The 22461-nt window shown below is 43.4% G+C and overlaps 1 protein-coding gene across 1 annotated transcript in view; it reads right to left on the bottom strand.

Annotated features, from left to right (window-relative positions):
• The window catches only part of LOC126322126 (cysteine-rich secretory protein 2-like), a 247661-nt gene extending 231917 nt beyond the window's left edge, over positions 1–15744 (bottom strand). The window contains exon 1 of the mRNA XM_049994259.1: positions 15663–15744. The gene's annotated coding sequence lies outside the window, so the exon portion shown is untranslated. The remainder of the gene's footprint in view (positions 1–15662) is intronic.
• Between the last annotated feature and the right edge of the window lie 6717 nt (positions 15745–22461).

Below are 22461 nucleotides of genomic sequence, written 5' to 3'. Positions count from 1 at the left end.
ATCCGTTACAGGACTCGTGGCAAACAGCGAAAGTAATGAGTAGAACAAATAGCATTGACATCGAAATTGGTCACCACGAAGACGTTAATTGAATTTGAAGCAAAATGGCACATGACGGGTGAAGAAAGGAGAAGGTAAAAGCCTGAGTAGCACAGGCAAAGAAGGCATTCCAAGGCAAAGTAAGTATCCTACTATCAAACATACAGCTTAATTTGAGGAAGAAATTTGTGAGAACGTTCGTTTTGAGCACAGTACTGTATTGTTGGGAATCTTGGACTGCGGGAAAACCGGAAAGGAAGATAATCGAAATGTTCGAGAAGTAGAGTCAAAGAAATCAGTTGGAAATCAGTCTTGTCTCACTTGTTTCTGAACCACCACCTCTTTTCACGTTCTTCGACACTCGTTAAGTTTCGCCTAGTTCTGTACAACTTCTGTACGTCTTCTATGTGGACACTTTTCTTCTATGTGGACACTTCGTTCCCTGTGTTTTATTCGTAACAGCTTCAGAGAATTGTTTCCTTAATTACCGTAGGAAAAAACAGTAGCCATATCTATATATGTAAATAATTTATGACTTGAAAATCAAAATTTATACTGCTAAGAAATGGCAAAAATCTCATTTATTTAAGCTAGAAAGAATAAGTTAAAGTTTCTTCCTGCCGCAAAATTAACTTGTATATTTAAGCAGATACGTAATCGTACAGAAATTCTCTTACGTTTCTGGAGTGCGGTATGCACCTACTAAATCCATGAATATTTCGTGAAAAAATATTATTCAATCAGCGCTATATAAAAAATATAAATCCAGCTAAAGATTTTTAATTTTTGACAACTCTGTTTAAAAATATCAATTTCGTCCCATCAAACGAACTGAAATTCTGAATTTGACTTTAGTTCTTCCATATTCTAGCATATTCCAGAAAAGGTTTCACCATTCGATTCGCACTGAAAGACGTCTCTGAAACGCATTCCACAAGAAACACCTGGGAAAGTTCGTTACCGAGAATTGCTGCGGTAGTTATGGTGTGTACCGTGTACACAGGGTGCCTCACTGAAGTCTTTCACCTCAAATATCTCCTGTCGACTGTTATTTTCTCCTGAAAGAACATAAACTTCTGAATGATGTTTCATTGGTCGGGAGAAAGAAAACTTAGATATTGCACTTTTAAACACTTGTTCATTCCGTAATTTCTTATGAGGCTTTCAAACCAATTATAACGGTGAATTTGTCTCATAGAAAACCCTACTTATGAACCAAAGTAGTGACATCGTTCTAACTAAAACAAAAAGTTAATGTTTTTATATGGATGGCTAATAAGACGATAAAATAGGCATAGATCTCTATTTTGTGAGTCACTAGTAACTATTCGACTGACAGAAAGATTACAAAATATACTTAATATGCCAACAGCTATGGAGGTGAAAGAGTTAAGTGAGGGACGCTGTTTTGAGTACACTGCCTCCATTCATCATTCCGTAGTTGTAAATACCCGAAAATTTCACTTTTCTTCTAAATCTAAGTAACATGCACAGTGTTATGCGGTTACATCACCCATGCTGTTTTTCTATTTTAATATGATTTATTTTTTCTCTTGGTACGAAAGATGCCGTCCTGGTCGCATAAAAAGGTCTTCGCTGCGTTTAGGGCTCTAGAGCAAAGCTTCATTTCTGTTTTTAAGTCGCAGTTTCTCGTCGTGAGAAGCGGTTTGTAAGTGCCTACCTATACATCACTAAGTTAGCAGTTTTACATCGTACGATCCGTGCTCAGCAAAAAAATTGTCGGCGGCTCCTGATATCATCTGACCGCGAGGGACAAAACGCTTATTCAGTTGTTTGCATACAAAGGACGCACCGACAGGTTCAAAGAACTGCATGAACAGAGGTCGGCACGAAACAAAGCACCTAACGCTAAACGCCAGTTGAATTTTTCCGCAGTACATGAAAATCTTAAAACAGAAATACTGAACGCAGTCGTACGTACACAAGTAAAACGTTACATTTGCTTCAGAATTTCGCTGATCGTTGCTTGTCCACGAACAATATTGTCTCAAACAAGTATGATAGCAAGGATAGAACAGTGTGTGATATAGCTGGACATCAGTACTGACGTCCGCCTTCTTACTGGGTGACTCCGTGCTTGCCTCCCATCCAGCGGGCCCGGGTTCAATTCCCGGCCGGATTGGGAATTCTCTACGCTCGTGGACTGGGTGTTCAAAAAATAGTTCAAATGGCTCTGAGCACTATATGACTTAACATCTGTGGTCATCATTTCCCTAGAACTTAGAACTACTTAAATCTAACTAATCGAAGGACGTCACACACATCCATGCCCGAGGCAGGATTCGAACCTGCGACCGTAGCGGTCACGCGGTTCGAGACTGAAGCGCCTAGAACCGCTCGGCCACACCTGCTGGCGGGCTGGGTGTTGTGTTGATCTTTTGATCCTCATCACCGGCACTCAAGTCGCCCAGCGCGGGGTCGACTGAAACAAGACCCGCACTCGGCGGCAGAACTTACCCGGATGGGGCCTCCCGGCCAACAATGCCACACACTCATTTCAGTTTCCATCAGTTGAAGCCGTTGTCACCGTTAAGCAGCGTGAAGGACACGAAATGGATTATTCCGTGAGATCTTCGTAGCATGCTCTGTTACAGATCATTCCGCATTCTAAATACGACCTCGGCATGACGTGAGTGGATTCCTTCAGTCTAAGTATCGGTCCTCTTGAAACTAGTTTTCACGGGTTTGCTAACGGCATTTATTAACTGCACGCTGTAAATTTCACGGTTCTAATTGCAGAAGCTAGAAAAAGAAAAGAAACATAGCAGATGAAAGAAGTTTGCCTCTAATAAGTGTAAAATATTATATTTTTACATTAGACCAACAGAAAATGGAAACAAGCACATACTTTTTTTATCATTTTTTCTTCATTTGTCAGTCTCAGTTACCATGACAGTTTGCGTTAATGTCGACCAGTTTTCAGCTTTCTTATTTGTTACCGAACCATTACCTGAGTGGTTCTGAAATAAATTTATGAATAACATGATCAACATGGAACATCCTGTGTCCTTCATGTAAGTGCTTTGTGAAGTGTAAAGTATGCACTTACATGAAGGACAGAGAATGCACGAAATTGCTCATGAATAGGTCAGAATGTACGAGTGTTATCATTAATTATTTCAGATCTACTTAGGTAATGATTCGGTTAGGAACCGGAAAGTAAGAAACTCAAATTGAGACTGCAACTGAGACTGAAAAATACAAAAAAAGTAATAAGATTCGTTTATTAAAGTAAAAAACTTTTAATGTGTAGATCACAATTTTTCTATTACAATTAGAGTACGATAGCTAGTTTCGTTTCTATCTGCACCGATCCTCAGTTCGTCCAAATGTAAAAAAGCGGTGAACGTGCACTGGAAAGCATCATTAGCTATAGTCATGAAATGACATGCATTCGTAAATACAAAGACAATAACAGCACGTAGTTTACAAATATGGACATGAGCAAGCCACGTTGTAGGCCGTAATCTTGCAGGATGACGACAGTAAAGGAAAATGCACAGATTCGTGAGTAAAAGTTGCATCAAAGGCTCAATATTTGCAGCTGAATAGCAGGTATTACATTGAGAGCAATATATTGCAACGGTTCCAAAAACTGTCAGCTGTTTAGTAGGAAAAAATGATCCTTCGTGGCATGTGGAATAGTTATCTTTACAAAATGTGCACAGGTTGAAGAATAAAAGGAAAATTCCTCAAGCCTACCAGCTTTCCACGACACGTCAAAACTAAAAAAAAGGACTGTCATCTAGGCCACTGAGTTTGCTGTGGCACACCCACTTGTCGTCCGACCAGGTGTATAAGCGATTTTAAGTAACGACCCAAGTGTTCAGAGTTTACGAAGAATTTTTTCGCAGCTGGTCAGAAGCCTCAAGGCCATTAATTTGACACAATTTTTCTTCTTCTTGACATCTTTTTCTATGTGTCTGCTAACATGCGTTCTACGCTTACATTCTGACCTCGAGGGCTCTATCACTTCTAAAACGTGGAAGACTCTTGCAAATCCATAACAGTTCTGACACTGTACTTCTCAAAGTGAGAAGCAATACAAAAATAGATTTATGCCACCACAATGAAGTTATAAATATTACGTTGACAGGCCTGCAATACGAGGGCGAGAAGAAAATTAGTGTCTCCTAATGTTTGGTGTGTTAACTCTTAAAGCCTTTTAAATAAAACAAGCTTCATTAACATTTTACATCTTTATTCTTTATATGTACATATTTATTTCTCAACGTAGTTACCCTGGGCCGAATACATTTCTCCCGACGAGAGGCCAGTTTGTTGATACTGTCACTGTAGCATGTTTGAGTTTGTTGACGTTGCCAGAATCACACCTCTGCTTGCACTGCTTCATTACTATCAAAGTGACTTCCTCGAAGATATTACTTAAGTTTTGGAAACATATGACAATCTGATGCCAAGTAGAGATTGCATGGAGGATAAATTCAAATGGCTCCTAGCGTCTTGCTAGGTCGTAGCAAATGACATAGCTGATGGTTCAAATGGCTCTGAGCACAATGGGACTTGACATCTGAGGTCATCAGTCCCCTAGACTTAGAACTACTTAAGCCTAACTAACCTAAGGACATCACACACATCCATGCCCGAGGCAGCATTCGAACCTGCGACCGTAGCAACAGGACGATTCCGGACTGAAGCGCCTAGAACCGCTCGGTCACAGAAGACAGCCTGGATGGAGGATAATCAACGTCAGTAAACCCAAGTCGTCGGATTGTTACGTTGCACACCGCCATGTTACACGCTGCAACTCGGTGCAAGGGGATGCAACTTGCGTCAGCGAAGCGGAAGAGTCGACGAAGTAATAAGCTTGACACATAACATCTCAGCCGATATTAATAGCAGAGTAAAAGATTCGGAGGCATTACGCCAGTGTACTTCTTCTAGAGGCCTGTACGGTATCAATAGAATCTGTCCGGAAAGTTAATTGTTCTATACTGTTGAGCATGCAAGGCTTCTTGTGAAGTCATTTTTATAAAAGTGGGTAAATTTGGAAACATATTCATCTTCTCGTAAGTGAAAATAACAGAAATTAAGTGTACAAGATTACTGCAAGATTTAAAGATTTACAGTTAACTGGAAAATATGCTTACTTCTCGTGTTGGATTGAGGCTTAGCTAATTCCAGATGATCTTTAATGACCTTGAACAGGCTAATATTGCCATCACGCTGTAGCTCTAATTGAAAATGTTGGAAGACGAAAGAAATATTAAGTCTACTGGATCGCAAAGAAAGCTCGGAGACATTTATTTCTGCTGTGGATAAGGAAGGTATAGCGGCTGTGATCTAGATGATAGAGCACTTAACTCCAGAATGGAAGTACTGGCTTCAATTCCATATAGGAGTGGGTGGCTTTTCTCGTTCCAGTCCCTCCAAGAAGACCCCAGACTCACTCAGCCTGTTATTAAATGAGTACCGGGGTCTTTCCCGGAGATAAAAGGCGGCCAGGGCGATGCGTCCACCAACCTCGCCCTCCTAGTGCTGTGGCTAAGAAAGGCTGCACTCCGCCTGCAGACGGGCTAATAGCTCGGTCCTGGGCTTATGCCACAAATTTTTAAAAAGATAATACCATAATGTGTGGAAAGAAACATATGTAACTATTATCTTGAAACTGATATATAGCTAGATTTCTTAGTGGAAACAGAACATTCGGAAACCAAAAACCATACACAAATTGTGTGTGTTAGAGCCTGCGGCAGCGGCTCAGCCCACTCACTCTAAGAGCACTACGTGAAGCTATACAGATGCCACCTGCTCGCGGCTCCTCCTCCCTCGTTTCTGCGTTAGTACACAGAGACCTTTCCTTGTGGACATTGTGACAGATGGGCTGTTTTTTGCTGCACTCTTTGCATAGAGTCTTCGTACATTTGGGAAAGTCGTTTACAACGACATCGATTGAGCATTTTAGTAAGGCCTAACATATGTATTAATTTGTAAGAAAGAAGTCTCTTTAAAGTGTGAACTTCGTAATGCAAGAAAGTAGTCAACTCGACTCTGCAGTTTATAACAAAACTGAAAAATGGTTCAATTGGCTCTATGCACTATGGGACTTAACATATGAGGTCATCAGTCCCCTAGACTTAGAACTACTTAAACTTAACTAACCTGAGAACATCACACACATCCATGCGACAGTAGCAGCAGCGCGGTTCCAGACTGAAGCGCCTAGAACCGCTCGGTCACAGCGGCCGGCAACAAAACTGAAGACAATTCTTTGGTGATTGATCAAGGTATCTACAACAGTATTAATTCACAACTATATCACTACTGAAACACTCTTCCACTAAAGATCTTTATTTCAATCTGATACGAACCACATTTAAGATGTCAGATTTGTCTTTACTTTTCGACAATTAGTTGAACTGGCACTGAACTTAGTCCGAGTTTGTCTTTCCGAAGGCTGCAAACTATTCATGTTGACCTACCTACTGGGTTCGATGTTAAATTTTCAATTTATTGGAGTAAAAAGATGTTTACAGTTCATGATATGACGGGATTTACGGCAGAGCAACATCAAGCAAACACCAAAGTGATCGCAAAAGTAGCCTGTGAAGGACACACAAATAAAATGTGACCGTAATTAAGAAACCAAACGCTGCATAAATGAATTCTGAGCGAAATTTGCTTCAAGCATTGTGTTCATAAAACTAATAAGGTTAACATGTGACCATTGTATTCATGGGTAAGCTGTGCCCGCTAAATGCCAAGAGGGACCAAGAGACGTCTCACAAATTCTACAGTCTGACTAATCGCTTTCTACACCATTTTCAACAACAGTTTCAACAGTCATAATATGAATAAACTGAACTCTTAATTTTGGTTGAATGTTGAGGTGTCTGATACGTGAGCATCCAGAAGGCTGTTACAGCCACTGCAACCTAAACTAGTCTTGCCCCGAGACTGGGATTCTCAGAATTGAACGGCCCTTGTGGAGGTAGCAAAGAGGCAGGGGAGTAGCAGACAAAAAACAGCGGAAGCCAGTTATTCCCCGCTAACGGCGAGGCACGAATAGCTCGTGCGATGGGAGGCTTCTTCGTAGAGAATGCAACATTTCTGCCAAGAAAATATGAGCTGGTAGTTCAGTGCAGATGTTGTCATTCTGAGGTAAGGTTCCATCTATTGCATCTCGTTGTATGGCACTACATACCTGAGTATTTTGTAATAATTACAATACAACGAAGGCACCATGTAGCCAACGTCAGACTGACATGAACTTTGCAAGATGACCAGGCAGACAAATACGCTAGTGAACAAAACTTAAGGCCGAAAGTAACTTTCCCACGATGTTTCACTGCCGAGTAACATAACTTGCGTCATACACAGTAAGAACTGCTACATTATCATGTGGAAAGTGACTGAAAGAAACAAGCGATGAGACGAACAGAATGAGACTATTATGCAAAGACAATAATGATAGAGAAGTCACTGTCATTTATGATGGCCCACTGAATATTACAAAAGGTGGGACATGGTTCTTAACAGGGTCTGTGATCACCACCGATGGCAGTGCATGGTCTGCAACATGGTCGGTGCGGTTCAGTTCCTCCACCAACGCAGTTGACTCCTGCTGGATGGTCTTTGGTGCATGTGGGAGTGCTGCTATACGTCTCACGAATGCATCCCCACGCGTGATCGATGGGATTTAATTCGAGGCATATGGCATGGCACTCCACTCGTCTGATGTCCTTCTGTTCCAAGAGCTCCTGCGGTTGCGCATCGTCTTCCATAAAAGTGAAGTCAGGACCTAATGCACTGGCGAAAGGTTTCACATGGGGAAGGAATACAGTGTCCAATAACGATGGCCGATGAGTGGTCCGCCCCTCGTAGCTGAGTGGTCAGCGCGACGGAATGTCATACCTAACGGCCCGTGTTAGATTCCCGGCTGGGTCGGAGATTTTCCCCGCTAAGGGACTGGGTGTTGTGTTGTCCTTATCATCATAATTTCATCCCCATCGACACAAAAGTCACCGAAGTGGCGTCAACTCAAAAGACTTGCAACAGGCGAACGGTCTACCCGACGGGAGGCCCTAGCCACACGGTATTACCATTTTGCCGATGAATGTATTGTGTACAAAGTCGACTAGTGAATTGACACACCTACTAGTTATAGGGAGATTACGATTTAACGTGGAATCCGAACTATGGTACAACTGACCAGTTTCAGATATATATTACTTTAGCAATGGTCATATAAACCGGAGGTACAGCTTTCATGAATCGGAAGTTTCTTTTTTTAACGACATAAAAATTTCCTGTCCCTACCAGGCATCGAACATCGTACCTTTGGATCTGTAGCCTGGCAATTAGTCGTTCAGTTATCGAGTCACACAAGCGCTTGAATTATGTTTCACTAGTCGCACTCTTCTTCGAGAGCAACTCTTCCACATTTGAAAAGCACATATTTTATACTTAGCTCGTAAATATTTATGTTATCGTGGAAAAAAATGGCCGCTGTTATTGGTCAATGAACGCATCTTAAACTTCAAGGGAGACGTTTTGATTAACAGAAGGTGATACTTAACGCGCGGGATGCACGCCACCAGTCGAGAGGGAAAATCTAAACAAACAGAAACGCTTATATAACCGCTGGTCCCGTGCTGTTTAGTGTCTCCATTCAAAACACGGTTGCTCATAAACAACAGTTCGAAGAGGGTTCTGCTCTGCGGGTAACAACTGCAGTGTGTTCTCCCAACGGGCAACGGTGCATTGTTTATAAACACTGGCTCGCAAGCGGAGAGACAGAGATTGAGAGATTACTGTTTTCCGGGTATTCTCTAAGTCATGGCAGATTAATGTTATGGTTACTTCATCGAGGCCGATAGTGTTCCTCACCCTTGAACATCTAAGCTACGGATCCGCCTTTAATCATCCTGACGTCGACAGAAGGTTATATCTTTCTTCTTTTTTGTAATGACAACAAACTGAAACAGCCTTTTGATATAACTTTACGATTGGAGGACTGGCAGGACTTTCTGTAGAGATTACACGTGAACATTACCAAACCAAATAACAATACCATTGGCCGGCCGGAGTGGCCAAGCGGTTCTAGGCGCTACAGTCTGGGATCGCGCGACCACTACGGTCGCAGGTTCAAATCCTGCCTCGGGCATGGATGTGTGTGATGTCCTTAGTTAGGTTGAAGTAGTTCTAACTTCTAGGGGACTGATGACCTGAGAAGTTAAGTCCCATAATCCTCAGAGCCATTTGAACCGTAACAATACCATTCGAAAAAATATGCCATACAATGAAGAATAAAAGAAGCCCTAAAGAAGCTGCAGATCACAGACTCCCGCTAATCTTACGTAACTTGCTGTATGATTCATGATTTCATCGGCGGCATAGTAGTTGTAAACTTGATTTCTTCTTGGTGGGTACCACAGTCCCAATAAATTCAAAGAAAATACAGTTACCCACAACCCTGTTTGGTTAAAATAAGTAATCTACTCAGTACTACAGGTTTTTTCGATGTTTTGAGCTCTAGCCCATTTTGAAGTGTAGAAATGGGTAGCCACATCCTGTTATTAAGTGTCTGTGTGAAGTACAAATGCCATTTGTAAACGTGCATGGCGTGAGGTTCTTCATATACAATTACTAGGGGGATCTGCCTACATCCATTTTGCCATTAAAATGTGCCACAGCTTAAAACTGGGCAGTATCAGTGAGCCGTGTGCGGCTTGCGTTGGTGCCATAGGTAGGTAGGCATCGCGTAATAGGGATAGTGAGGTCTTGTTTCTTCTTCTGTTTACTGGCGCCACTACGTTTGCTAGCGTTGCCTGTCTGAGAGTGGCAGCAGCAGCGTTTATCGATTTCTAGTACCCATACTATCTTTGGAAGGACGTGAAGTGTTTTCCGGGTCGTGTGTTGGGACGGAGCAGCAGAGAGGTCCAGCAGCGAGAGGAGATGCCGGGACCACTGGGGGCATGCAGGCATTGCCGGCTAGAAGGGCTGTAGTTGCGGGGGCCACAACCTCGTTGTCCAGCAGGCCCAGGACGTTGAGCTGACTGGACATTAATCTAGTAGTGAAACCTCCACATATTTGTGATCACGTTGTTTGTTCGTGTGTTGCTGCTCGCAGGGTCGCTGTGGGACGACTGCAACAAGTGGAGCGTGTCGAGTCGGCGGGATCTTTTAGCCGTCTTCTGTTGCGTATTATTAATTTTGGAATTTTGTGTTATTATTGGTGAAGTGCAACCAGCGGTATTTTACTGCCTAGTGGCCGCTAACGCCCCAGTTACCTGCCCTGGAGGTTAGCGTATTTTCGCGGCAGTGTACTCTTCCTCGTCTTGCCGATGCTGTACGGCATGACGTGTAGTTCGACAGCCTCCTTGACTGCGGTCTGGACTGTGGTTTCTTTTGTCGACCTTGGTTCTACCCTTCGATGTTTTAAACACCGGATTCTGAAGACGCAGTGCTGTCTGTCACTTCGCCCTCGCTTGAATTATTCCGTTGTTGTACAGGTTATCACTCGTTAGGTGGATTTGGTAAGAGAATTGATCGGCGTTTAAACTGTCCCTAGTTTGAGTAGCCATCCTGTTAGGGAGAACATAACTCTTGGCTATCTGTCTCACCGCTTATGGAACTCTAGGGACTTTTCTCAGGTCGATCCTTGGAGCACTGTGTGTATCACTCCCTTCTTTATTTGGTATGATTGTGTCAATTGTATAAAAATAAGATTTTGTTTAAATTATTCCTATTGCTTATGGCCTTCAGCAGACAAATAATTTGAATTCTTCTTAATAAGGCCCTCAGCCGTCAGTGTAGCTTGTGTTACAGTCAATTCTTTAACGATTGTTTAAAAAAAATATTATGGTATTTTATAGTGTAATTGTCTTCCTCATTGGTAATTCAGCCGTTCACTGTTCTGAAGTATTGTTCGCGGTCTTCAGCCGACAAATAATTTTGAATTCTTTCTTAATAAGCCCTTCAGCCGTCACTGCAGCTTGTGTTACAGTCAATCTTTTTAAATGATTTTTTAAAATTGTTTCCTTAAATAAAGTGTATGTGTTTACTGTGCAACCAACGGTCACTGATTAGGCCCCGTTTTCACCTTTTGCTGCTTTCCCTAAGTCCCACGTTCAAGCAGTAAATAAATTACATATTTTAATAAAACAGACTGGTGAAAATACGTTTCTTGAAGTTGTAGACGTGTAATTCATCCTTTACTAAACGAATGTTTTCGGTCACCAAAGACAGCCAACTGCTTCTGACTCAGCTAGTGTGCATGTGTAATGTTATCGGAGACGATGTCGGAACAAAAACTTCAACCGATCGTTCCTGGTTTCGTTTCATCCTACGAGCTGGACTCTAAAGCCCGAAAGCAAACGGGAAGTCTCTGGTATCTGTCGTTGCCTGCGATGCCTGTTTATTTTCTCTGATGAGAGGAGGGCGACGTTGCTGGCGAAATTCTTGTTATGTTGACAGTCTGAAAGAAGACGTAAAGAACAAAGGGTGTAATACGCAGGTGCTGAAATAAGCTGCACAGCGTCGCTTTAGGTACAGGCGTGTCCTGTGTGGCATCAACTGATTCTCCTTGCAGGTATGCTCATCTCAACACTTCCCTGGCAGTTTTCTGTGTCTGTTGTCGTTGCTCACTGAGTATGGTAGTAAAGAGGCCTTTTTTTAAATATGTAGATTTATGCATTCAATTATACGGACTGTTTTACATAAAATTTCCAATATTTATTCAATCTCGCAAGAAAAAAATTTAGTTCCATTAATACTGCATATAAAATATATGTGTTGCTAATTGTGATAAAAATTCGTGTACATGGAATCAATTTATTAGTCGGATGGGGCTGGCAACTAAAGATAAACTATATACTGAAAAGAAACCTTTGTGACTGATTGCAACTGTGCGCCGTTTCAGGTCTCAAACGCTCATTGCTGCTCCTACTCAAAGTCGGGGAACAATGCATAGTATCTAAGAGACGGTGGATTACACGAAACATAGTTGCAAGTATTGCCTTATTTTCACTCCGTTTGTCGTTGTGTTGGATACCCGTATGTGAACTATAGTATTTAAAGACATCTCTCCAAATTTGTAGCTAGTTACCTGGGCTAATTGTATTCTTCTACTTTTTCTGGCACTAAAATTTTTGACAAAAATCATCTCTCTTACTGTCCACTGTGAGACAAATTTCTGGTTATTTACCCTTGATTTGCTTGAACACTGCTATTCTGTCAGGGAAGACGCTGTGTACAATTAGACAATAAGCGGTAAATACTTCGTCATCCTTACCCTAATGTAGGCTGTCTTTTCATCCTGTCAGTAAAATCTTCATTCCAAAAGCTGTTGTAGTTTGGATATTTCCTTACAAATCCTAAAATAAAAAAGAACCGCCTTCAGTCACAAACGTGATTCCATCACTATGTACGATGAATTTCGAGCACTGGGGACTGATCTTCAGGTTCTTCGACAGTCTACATCGATTATTTTTCCAGGTTTAGAATAATTCTGGTCCTGGTAAGATAACAGGGGTATATTGCAAAGCGGGCACATTGTGAATACAGGGTTAAAAACTAATACAAATTCAAAAAAGTAACTTACTTTTTCCTGAGGTGGATACACGGTTTTTGAAGTACAATGTGAGTAAACATGTTTGTGTACCTGTGTTCTACGCCACATTTTGTAAACAAATAATACAGCCACGGAAGAAACAGTGACAAAAATGGATAAAATTACATTTCTTTAACATAATAGCTTGCTCGTCTGCTGCAGTAATTAAATTAATTAAATTAAAATGTCCTGACCGGTATCAAGTATGCTCTGTTATCTACAGATAGCGTAGATTCCTGGAAGCAACAAGCGTTCTCGATGAGTCGGATAGCCGCGCGGTCTCGGGCGTCTTGTCACGGTCCGCACGTCTCCCTCCGTCGGAGGTTCGAGTCCTCCCTCCGGCATGGGTGTATGTGTTGTCCTTAGCGTAAGTTAATTTAACTTAGATTATGTAGTGTGTAAGCTTAGGGACCAATGACCTCAGCAGTTTGGTCTCATAAGATCTTACCACAAATTTCCAAAATTGAGCCGGATACGTGGTTTACATTTTTCCATTGGACGTTGTCTTATTATGAGAGTTCAAGCTACATATCGGTTGTTGTGTAAGAAATACTACACAAGCACTCTTCGTTTGCTTACGCCGTTTGTGTTTTCTGATTGTCGTTAGCCAAATTTATAACAGTGTAAGATTTTATGATTTTTTTAACATATAATATGAATATTCTTCACCCTCGAAAATAAAGTTTGTTCGAGCACTGCCACGCTGTGAAGTACTCGTGCCAATTAGAATCATCCATTCGCTAGGGCATTATAAAAAAAAGTTCTTGGCTCATGTACTCTTGCAACGTGTAGAAATATAAAGCCTAAAAAACATTTATGTTCCCGTGTTTGGCGATCTGCCTCACCAGTATTACGATACCAATAAACAGCTGTTGCTCTAACTCGCAACGAGTATTTTTCGCTTCCAAATGATCTTTTTCTCAAAAATTTTTGTGTCGTAAAAAGAAGAAGAATCTGAAAGACAGTCATCCCAGGTAACTAGCTACAAATACTGGGAGATGTCTTCTGTCTACTGTAGCTCGTACACCGGTATTCAACTCAACGACATATCGAGTGTAAATAAAATTCCCGAGGTTTGATTTTATTGCTGGCGTCTAATCGACGTCAGCGCAGCAACTCGGTGGTAGCTTGAACTATCAACTGTAAACAACAGATGTGCTTTTGGCCAGTCGCTTGTGAGCAGGCAGTGCTAAATTGTGGTCATGGGACCGTAGTGTGCCAACGTTGCCGTGTCACAAAGGGCAATAGAAAACGTCTCTAAATCGACTGTTCAAGACGTGCTGCACAATGTTTTGAATAAAAGAAAAGTGCCTGCGAAGTGTGGCCCACACACGTTCACTCCTGAACTAAAACCGTGACACGGGGACGCATGGCGCGACTTGCTTGGAATGCAAAACGCGGACAATTCTTTTCCGGAAAAAATCGTCACCGGCGACAGAACTTTGTGTTTTAAATGTGAACCTACTACTACACGTCAAAGTGCAGAAATCCACGTGAAGGGTCAACACTTTGATGAATTCATTCAAGTTAATGTGACGCAGAAGTCGGTCAACATATCAAATAAGGACTTTTCTGACACACTTGGTTGTATGAACGTTCTCTGCTTTGTACGCAAATGAGGTGAGACTATGTAGAACACCTGCAGCATTAAAAACACCATCTTAACTTGGCTGCATTTTTTATTAGCCAGTCTCGAGACCTTTTGGACTGATGGGGTATTTTAATAGTTGTGTTTTGTTTACTCCTCTAGTATATACAGACGTTCACATTTGACCGCAACTTTTATTTGGTTAAAGACAAAACATAAGATTTTTCTAAAGTGAATCCCTTCCATTTATCCGCTTAGTCGCTCAGTACGTCGAGAGAATGAAATTTGGTAGACCAAGTCTTTTATTGGAAGGAAGAGAAGGTATTAATGATAAAGCACAAAGTCGGATTGGGGAAGTATAGGAAGGGAAATCGACCGTGTCCTTCCAAAGGAACCATCCTGGCATTTATCTTAACGGTAGGAAGTCAAACGGGCCGACTTGGAGCAGGAGAGGCACCACAGGACATTTTAATTTCCACTGTCTATACTTTTACAAATAAATCCATAAAACTTTAACAGCATGACGAGGAAGGATTCAGGATTCATACTCACAGCAGTGGAAGCTCAAAAACGTAACAAAACACATTTTTCTACATGTGAAATTTCATCTTTTTTTCGCTTACTACTGCCTGCATTTGTTGCTATAGGTACACTTTTCTTCCTAAGTATGAGAGATTCTTCGATGACTTTTGCACAGCATACAAACGATAGTTACAGGTGTATGAAACTCTAGAAGTTATTTAATTTATGAAAAAGTTTATGAACTGTCACATTTTAAACTTCATGTTTAGAAAAAAACTCAAGTTTTATAGATAATTATCTCAATTTTTTCCACCATTTTTAATAGATTTGGAAAATTCTCGAGTTTCATACACCTGTAACTACTGTTTGCATGGTATGAAAACTTAGTCGAAGAATCTCTCTTACTTAGAAAGAAAAGTATACCTATAGCAACAAACGCAGCCAGTAATAAGTGAAAAAATGATGCAATTTCACATGTAAAAAAAAAGGTATTTTGCTACGTTTTTTAACTTTCACTGCGATGAGTGTAAGTCCTCAATCCTTCCTGGTCATGCTGACAAAGTTTTATGAATTTATTTGTAAAAGTATAGACAGTAGAAATTAAAATGTCCTGTGGTGACTCTCCTGCTCCAAGTCGGCCGTTTGACGTCCTACCCCCCTTAAGCGATATTAGAAAATGACGAGATAACTAATTCTGGATGACAGGACGGGGATTTGGAATGCCGTGCTCCATACCTCACTCTGTTGTTCTGTGAGACGTACGTGGCGGTACTGCTGCCTAAATGCTAAAGAATCGTAATTGCTAGTAGCATCAACTTCTGTGCACTGCATGGGTGCACGTTGCCACAGCGGAATACGTGAGGACTGCGGCTAGAAGCGCGAGACGCGGTGCTGTGCCGTGCAGCGGCGTGGCGTTACCTGTGCGGCTGCGAGGTGCGGGCTGCTGCTGCTGCTGCTGCGGGCTGCGCCGGCTGATCCCGGCGGCTGCGGCGCGCGACTGAGCGACCGCCAGCGGCTCAGCTGGTAGCGCGCGCTCCGCCGCGGCCTTCTGCGCACGCGCAGTTCGCCGCCCACGCAGCCGGCTCCCCGCCTCACGCGAATCCTCCGGTTCCCGTTGCCCTGCACTCGCCAGTCGCCTGTCCGGGCACGTATCGCGTGCATATGCAAGGCCGCATCAGACAGAATAGCGGCAGACAGAAAAGGAACAGCCTGAGAGGTTGATTCGCCATACACATCAATCTTCATTCCGCAAACCACAGTGTGATGTGTGGCGAGGGGTACATAGTTTACACCACCACCCCCGCCTACTCCTATTGCGTTCACACACGGCATGCGGAAAGAAAGACAGTCGGTATCACTCCCGTATACACTGACTGACAAAAAAAGTGAAGCACCCAGAATGGGAGGAAGAAACAAAATGGAACGCCACTAGTCGAGAGAGTATGTGATATTACGCAGTGATTACAAAAACGAACAAAATTTACGAATAACTTGGCAGGAATCTTTTAGTTTGAGCAACCATAGCCACGATAAATCAGGTTGAAAAATAAAACCCCACCAGCTCTAAAATGCTTTTATTCTTACGCACTATTGGTTTCACGGCACTTATCGTTGCATATTGTTGTTGTTGTTGTGGTCTTCAGTCCTGAGACTGGTTTGATGCAGCTCTCCATGCTACTCTATCCTGTGCAAGTTGCTTCATCTCCCAGTACCTACTGCATCTTGCATCCTTCTGAATCTGCTTATTGTATTCATCTCTTAGTCTCCCTCTACGATTTTTACCATCCACACTACCCTCCAATATTAAATTGGTGATCCCTTGATGCCTCAGAACAAGTCCTACCAACCGATCCCTTCTTCTTGTCAAGTTGTGCCACAAACTTCTCTTCCCCCCAATCGTTGCATATTCAGGTGCTTATATACACACACCAAGAAAACCTTTGCATCACCCAGGTTCCCAGAACTCCTGAAGATAGACGTTGACTATGGATATTATATACCACAGACACAGTTTCTTTGACTGTTCAGAGATGTCACTAAACTCGTCCAAATAGTTAAACAAGCATACATGAGCACCACCTAGTACACGGAGGGGATTCGACAGCCGATCAGTTCCACTCATTCCACGAGGAAGCAGGTACATGGCTCGTGTTGTCGGTAGTTCAACCATGTCTTATACTGTCAATACCGCGGTTCGATCGCGTCTGCATTGTTGCTTTGTGCCAGGAAGGGCTCTCAACAAAGGAAGTGTCCGAGCGTCTCGGAGTGAACCAAAGCGATGTTGTTCGGACATGGAGGAGATACAGAGAGACAGTAACTATAGATGACATGCCTCGCTCAGGCCACCCAAGGGCTACTACTGCATTGGATGACCCCTAACTACAGATTATGGCTCGGGGGAACCTTGACAGCAACGTCACCATGTTTCATAATGCTTCTCGTGCAGCCGCAGGACGTCGTGCTACGACGCAAGCTGTGCGCAGTAGGCTGCATGATGCACAACTTCACTCTCGACGTCCTTGGTGAGGTCCATCTTTGCAACCACGACACCATGCAGCGAGGTACACATGGGCCAACAACATGTCGAATGGACCGCTCAGGATTGGCATCAGATTCTCTTCACCGTCGGAGACGTGTTTCGGGGCAACCCAGTCAGGCTGAACGTCTTAGACACACAGTCCAGCTAATGCGGCAAGGTCAAGGTTCCCTGCTGGTTTGGGGTGGCATTATGTGGGGTCGACGTACGCCACTGGTGATCATGGAAGGCCCCGTAACGGCTGTACGATACGTGAATGGCATCCTCCGACGGATAGTGCAACCATATCGGCAGCATATTGGCGAGGCATTCGTCTTCATGGACGACAATTCGCGCCCCCACCTTGCACATCTTACGAATGACTTCCTTCAGGATAACGACGCCGCTCGGCTAGAGTGGCCAGCATGTTCTTCAGATATGAACCCTATCGAACATGCCTGGGATAGATGGACGATGTGACGTACCAACCACTCTGAGGATCTACGCCGAATCACAGTTGAGGAGTGGGACAAACTGGACCGGCAGTGCCTAGATGAACTTTTGGATAGTATGCCACGACGAATATAGGCATCCATCAGTGCAAGAGGACGTGCTACTGTGTGGTGGTAAAACATGCAATGTGTCGTTTTCATGAGCAATAAAAAGGGAGGAAATGATGTTTATGTTGATATCTATTCCAATTTTCTGCACAGGTTCCGGAATTCTCGGAACCGAGGGGATGCAAAACTTTTTTTATATGTGCATATATAAGTGAAAAAATAATCATGCAGAAAAATAAATTATCCCAAACCAAAGATGAAACCATAATGAAAAAGGTGCTCACTGGAGTCGGTCATGATATACATAATGCAAAAAAAACTAACGTTCATAGTCAGTCATATGCTATAGATTACCCGAAAAAATGCGTACGTCCTCCAAGTAATAAGATATTATGGCGGGGAACGCTCCCGTAAAAGTTATCTCTCTCTGTCTCTTTCTCTCTCTTCTCTCTCTCTCTCTCTCTCCCTCTCTCTCTCTCCCTCTCTCTCTCTCTCTCTCTCTCTCCTTCTCTCTCTCTCTCTCTCTCTCTCTCTCGGTTCGAACAGGCGTCGGAAGGCTCAACGGTACCAAAAAAATGGTTCAAATGGCTCTGAGCACTATGGGACTCAACTGCTGTGGTCATCAGTCCCCTAGAACTTAGAACTACTTAAACCTAACTAACCTAAGGACATCACACACATCCATGCCCGAGGCAGGATTCGAACCTGCGACCGTAGCAGTCTCACGGTTCCTGACTGCGCGCCTAGAACCGCGAGACCACCGCGGCCTCAACGGTACCGACCGACAGCCATGTCAGACCGCTCTCCGGCCGTTTCAGTGTTCGTGACTGAAGCCGTTGCATCCCAGTAAAGCAGCTGAATGCATCCCGCTTACCAACAGCGCTTGGCAGACACAGACGGTCATCTATACAAAAGCTAGCCAAGAACGACAAAGCTCAGCTTCGGTGATCTCTTAACTCCGGTGATATCTTGGGAACCGGTGTTAGCACTGCCGCAAGGCTGTTAGCGTAAAAGGTATGGAAAATCGTAAAACACAATGAAGACGAATTTTGCGTAGTGTCAGAGTGGATAAGAAGGAGATGCAGAAGGCACTCACCCAACGTTGACATGCACAGCTGAACACTCACTATAACATGACATCTAGGCGATAGTCCACCAGCTAAAAAGCTTTTGCCGCTGAAATAACAGTATGTCAAGGAAAATGGGCTGCAGTGTAACAGTCCCATCCAAACCTGAAATACAAAATGATACTGTAACAAGCAGCAGTAATCATGACCTGAAGGTTTAGCTATCAAAACAAATAAATTACAGAGCGCACGAAAATTAGACAGGCTGGAAGAGAAAATACTAATCTGTAGCGTAGCAACGCCAGTAAGTAAACTGATGGTTCAAATGGCTCTAAGCACTATGGGACTTAACATCTGAGGTCACCAGTCCCCTAGATTTTGAACTACTTAAACCTAACTAACCTAAGGACACCACACACATCCATGCCCGAGGTAGGAATCGAACCTGAGACCGCAGCAGAAACACGGTTCTAGACTGAAGCGCCTAGAACTTCTCGGCCACAGCGGAATCTTCACATTAACAATCATTAATATCATTCATTAACATTGAAGCACTTATTGGCGGAAATCCATTTATGATAGCTCACAAACTGCAATACCAAACATCTTTACGTAAAATTACTCTGAAGAGTTTTCCCATTCCTTTTTTTCTTAAAATGACGACTGTGCCCACGCACCATTAATGCTACACAGTTGCACATACAACTCAAGCCGTGGGTAAGGAGTAATGCCTTTAACAAAGAGAGAGAGCGCAGTAACCGTCCAAACAGAACATGCTATGCAAAATAATAACTGTGCAGCTAATCACTTGTTTCTCCCGATATGCAAGCAGAGAAGTCCAAATATGAGATTGAAATCGAGACCCCGTCTGCATTACGTTTCACGGCCAGTAACTGCCCGCAGCGGATGACCGCTCCCTCAGTCCGCCGTACGCTGCCGAGGGCCACTCGCCCCACGCGCTCCTTCCGGCCTGCACCCGCCGCTCCAATACGCAGCCTGCGCGCACCGCCAGTTGTCCATAGATGGCGCGGTACGCACTTCCCTGGCATTATCTGCCCAGTGACAAATTCGAAATGTGGCTGCGAACCGCCACAAGATATGGAGCTACAAAATAATTCCATAACTTTATTTTACGAGTTCATAAATGCAACTTTATTGCCCTTCGTACAAGACCTCCTCGTGCTAGAGTTTCAGGAATGAGTAGAAATAGAAAAGAACCAGTCTGAAGGCTTACGGAGCGGGAAGACGTGCAGGTCCCAAGCACGAATGCACCTGGCAGATTAGTGTCGAGGTCCGGTGAGCCGACCAGCCTGGGATGGTTTGTAAGGCGGTTTTGCATCTGCCTCGGTGAATGCGGGCTGGTTCCCCTTATTCCGCCCCAATTACACTATGTAGGCGATTGCTGTGCAAATGCAGTCTCCACATTCACGTACACCATAATTACTGTACCACGCAAACATTTGGGATTACACTGGTCTGGTATGAGACGTCCGCGAGGGGGGAGGGGGAGGGGTCCTTAGCAGACCGAACCACAAAATAACCCTGGGTTCAGTGTAGGGCGGCGGTGAGGTAGGTGGACTGCTGTGGCTTGTTGTGGGGTTGTGAATCACTGAGGGCTACTGCGGGACAAAGCGTCTCCGTCGTTTCTAGGTCCCCAATTTAATACACAATACACAAACACCTCCGTTGTAACGTCCTCCACTACAGTTTATTGAGCATTTCCGTGACTCAAGGTGTTCAAATCAACCCACGACAAATAGTGCAGCTCTTCGTCGAATCTTTTATGTCTCTTCCCTTCTTTAATGCAACGTGGAAAGTGTCCCATACCAAGGTAAATTCCTAAATTCCTCGGTTTAAAAGCCGAGAGTTTTGTAAGTTCCTTCTCTCCAGTGTCGTAAGTCCAATAATTCTAACAGCTGCCCTCACTACACCTAGCTTTATGTAGTCGTTCCACTTTGAAGCACGCAGAAGACATGAATATTGTAACTGATTCCAGTAACTAATCACCAACCGTTGATCAAACTATTTCGGATTTATAGATAATTAGTGACAGGCGAGCCCGTGCGATGGTGGGCGTGGCTGACTAGACCATCGATGTGGCAGCCGCGTCAATGTCGGTGGCCAGGGACCTTGAGCACGCGGGCAAGCACTGGCAATGAGAGCGCCGGGCCAGCGGCGCCGGTGGAGCTCCCACAAGGCTGCCGTTGAGGACTGGACTGCACCTGGTGGCTGCCACTGGAGGCCGCCACAGAATGCCGCCATTTTCATACTCGATAAGTATAAAGAAGCGCTTACTTCACTTCAATAGTCGAAAACCCCGCCCCACTCAAAAAAATTTACAAATTGTTTAAAATGCGCTTTTCGTTGGATAATAAATGACCGAGTCACGACAAAAAAGTGCTCTTTACAACATTTATTTTGTAAATAAGTAACTTTCATAGAATTTTTTTTAAGAATGACAAATCGACTGGTGAAAGCGTCTTCATTTGGCTCCGACGATAAGAAGCTGCTTTGTAAAACAGAAGCGTACCGACCTAGACTTTAAGGCTTACCAAAAGTTCATAAACCTGGGATTCCGTTGAGGCCAATTGTCAGCGCTATAGGCGGACCAACACACGAGTTAGCTAGACACCTTGCCTCAATGCTGCAGCCTTATGTTGGTAGGACGGACAGTCATATTAAAAATTCAGCTCATTTCATTGACAAGTTAAAGGAAACGAGCGTGGGCCCGGATGATATCCTCGTCAGTTTTGACGTTGTGTCGTTATTTACCATTATTCCGGTATCTTACGCATAGCGGATATTTTTCCTACCGATATTGTGGCATTATTCCGACATTGCCTTACCACAACCTACTTTCAATACAATAATAACTTTTATGAACAGATTGACGGGGTGGCTATGGGCAGTTCTCTCAGTCCTGCTGTGGCTAACTTATTTATGGAGACTTTTGAACAACGGGCGTTGCAGACTGCCAGTAAGAGACCAGCCAGATAGTATCGCTACATCGATGACACGTTCGTAGTACGGACACACGGAGAAGAGGAGTTGGATGCATTCCTGACACATTTAAACAGCATTAATCCGAAAATCCAATTCACTATGGAGACGGAAAGGAATGGGCTATTGAACTTCCTGGATGTGCCTGTGATTAAACGACGGGACGGAACGTTGGGCCATAAGGTGTATAGAAAGCTCACACATACTGATCGTTATCTACACAAAGATTCAAACCACCACCCTAGACAAAAAAGAGGTGTAATTAAAACTTTGGTAGACAGGGCGTACAAACTTTGTGAACCTGTTTATTTAAAAGATGAGATTGAACATCTACGGTCAACTTTCGTGAAGAATGGCTATTCTATCAAGGATATAGGTCGAGCACTTCGCTCTAGGCAGAGAATCAGGAGTAACGACGAACAACAGTCGTCCAAGGGTAAAGTCTTTCTTCCGTTCATTAGTAAGGTCACAGATCGCGTTGGGAGAGTTTTAGGCACGTATGGGGTGGAAACTATTTTCAGACCCACCAGAAAAATAAAAGAATTTTTAAGGTCGACAAAAGATGCACGACACCC

Source organism: Schistocerca gregaria, chromosome 2 (assembly GCF_023897955.1).
Source record: "Schistocerca gregaria isolate iqSchGreg1 chromosome 2, iqSchGreg1.2, whole genome shotgun sequence".
Lineage (NCBI taxonomy): Eukaryota > Metazoa > Arthropoda > Insecta > Orthoptera > Acrididae > Schistocerca > Schistocerca gregaria.
The sequence above is the reverse complement of the archived record's forward strand: the minus strand, read 5'-3'. Positions and strand labels throughout refer to the sequence as shown.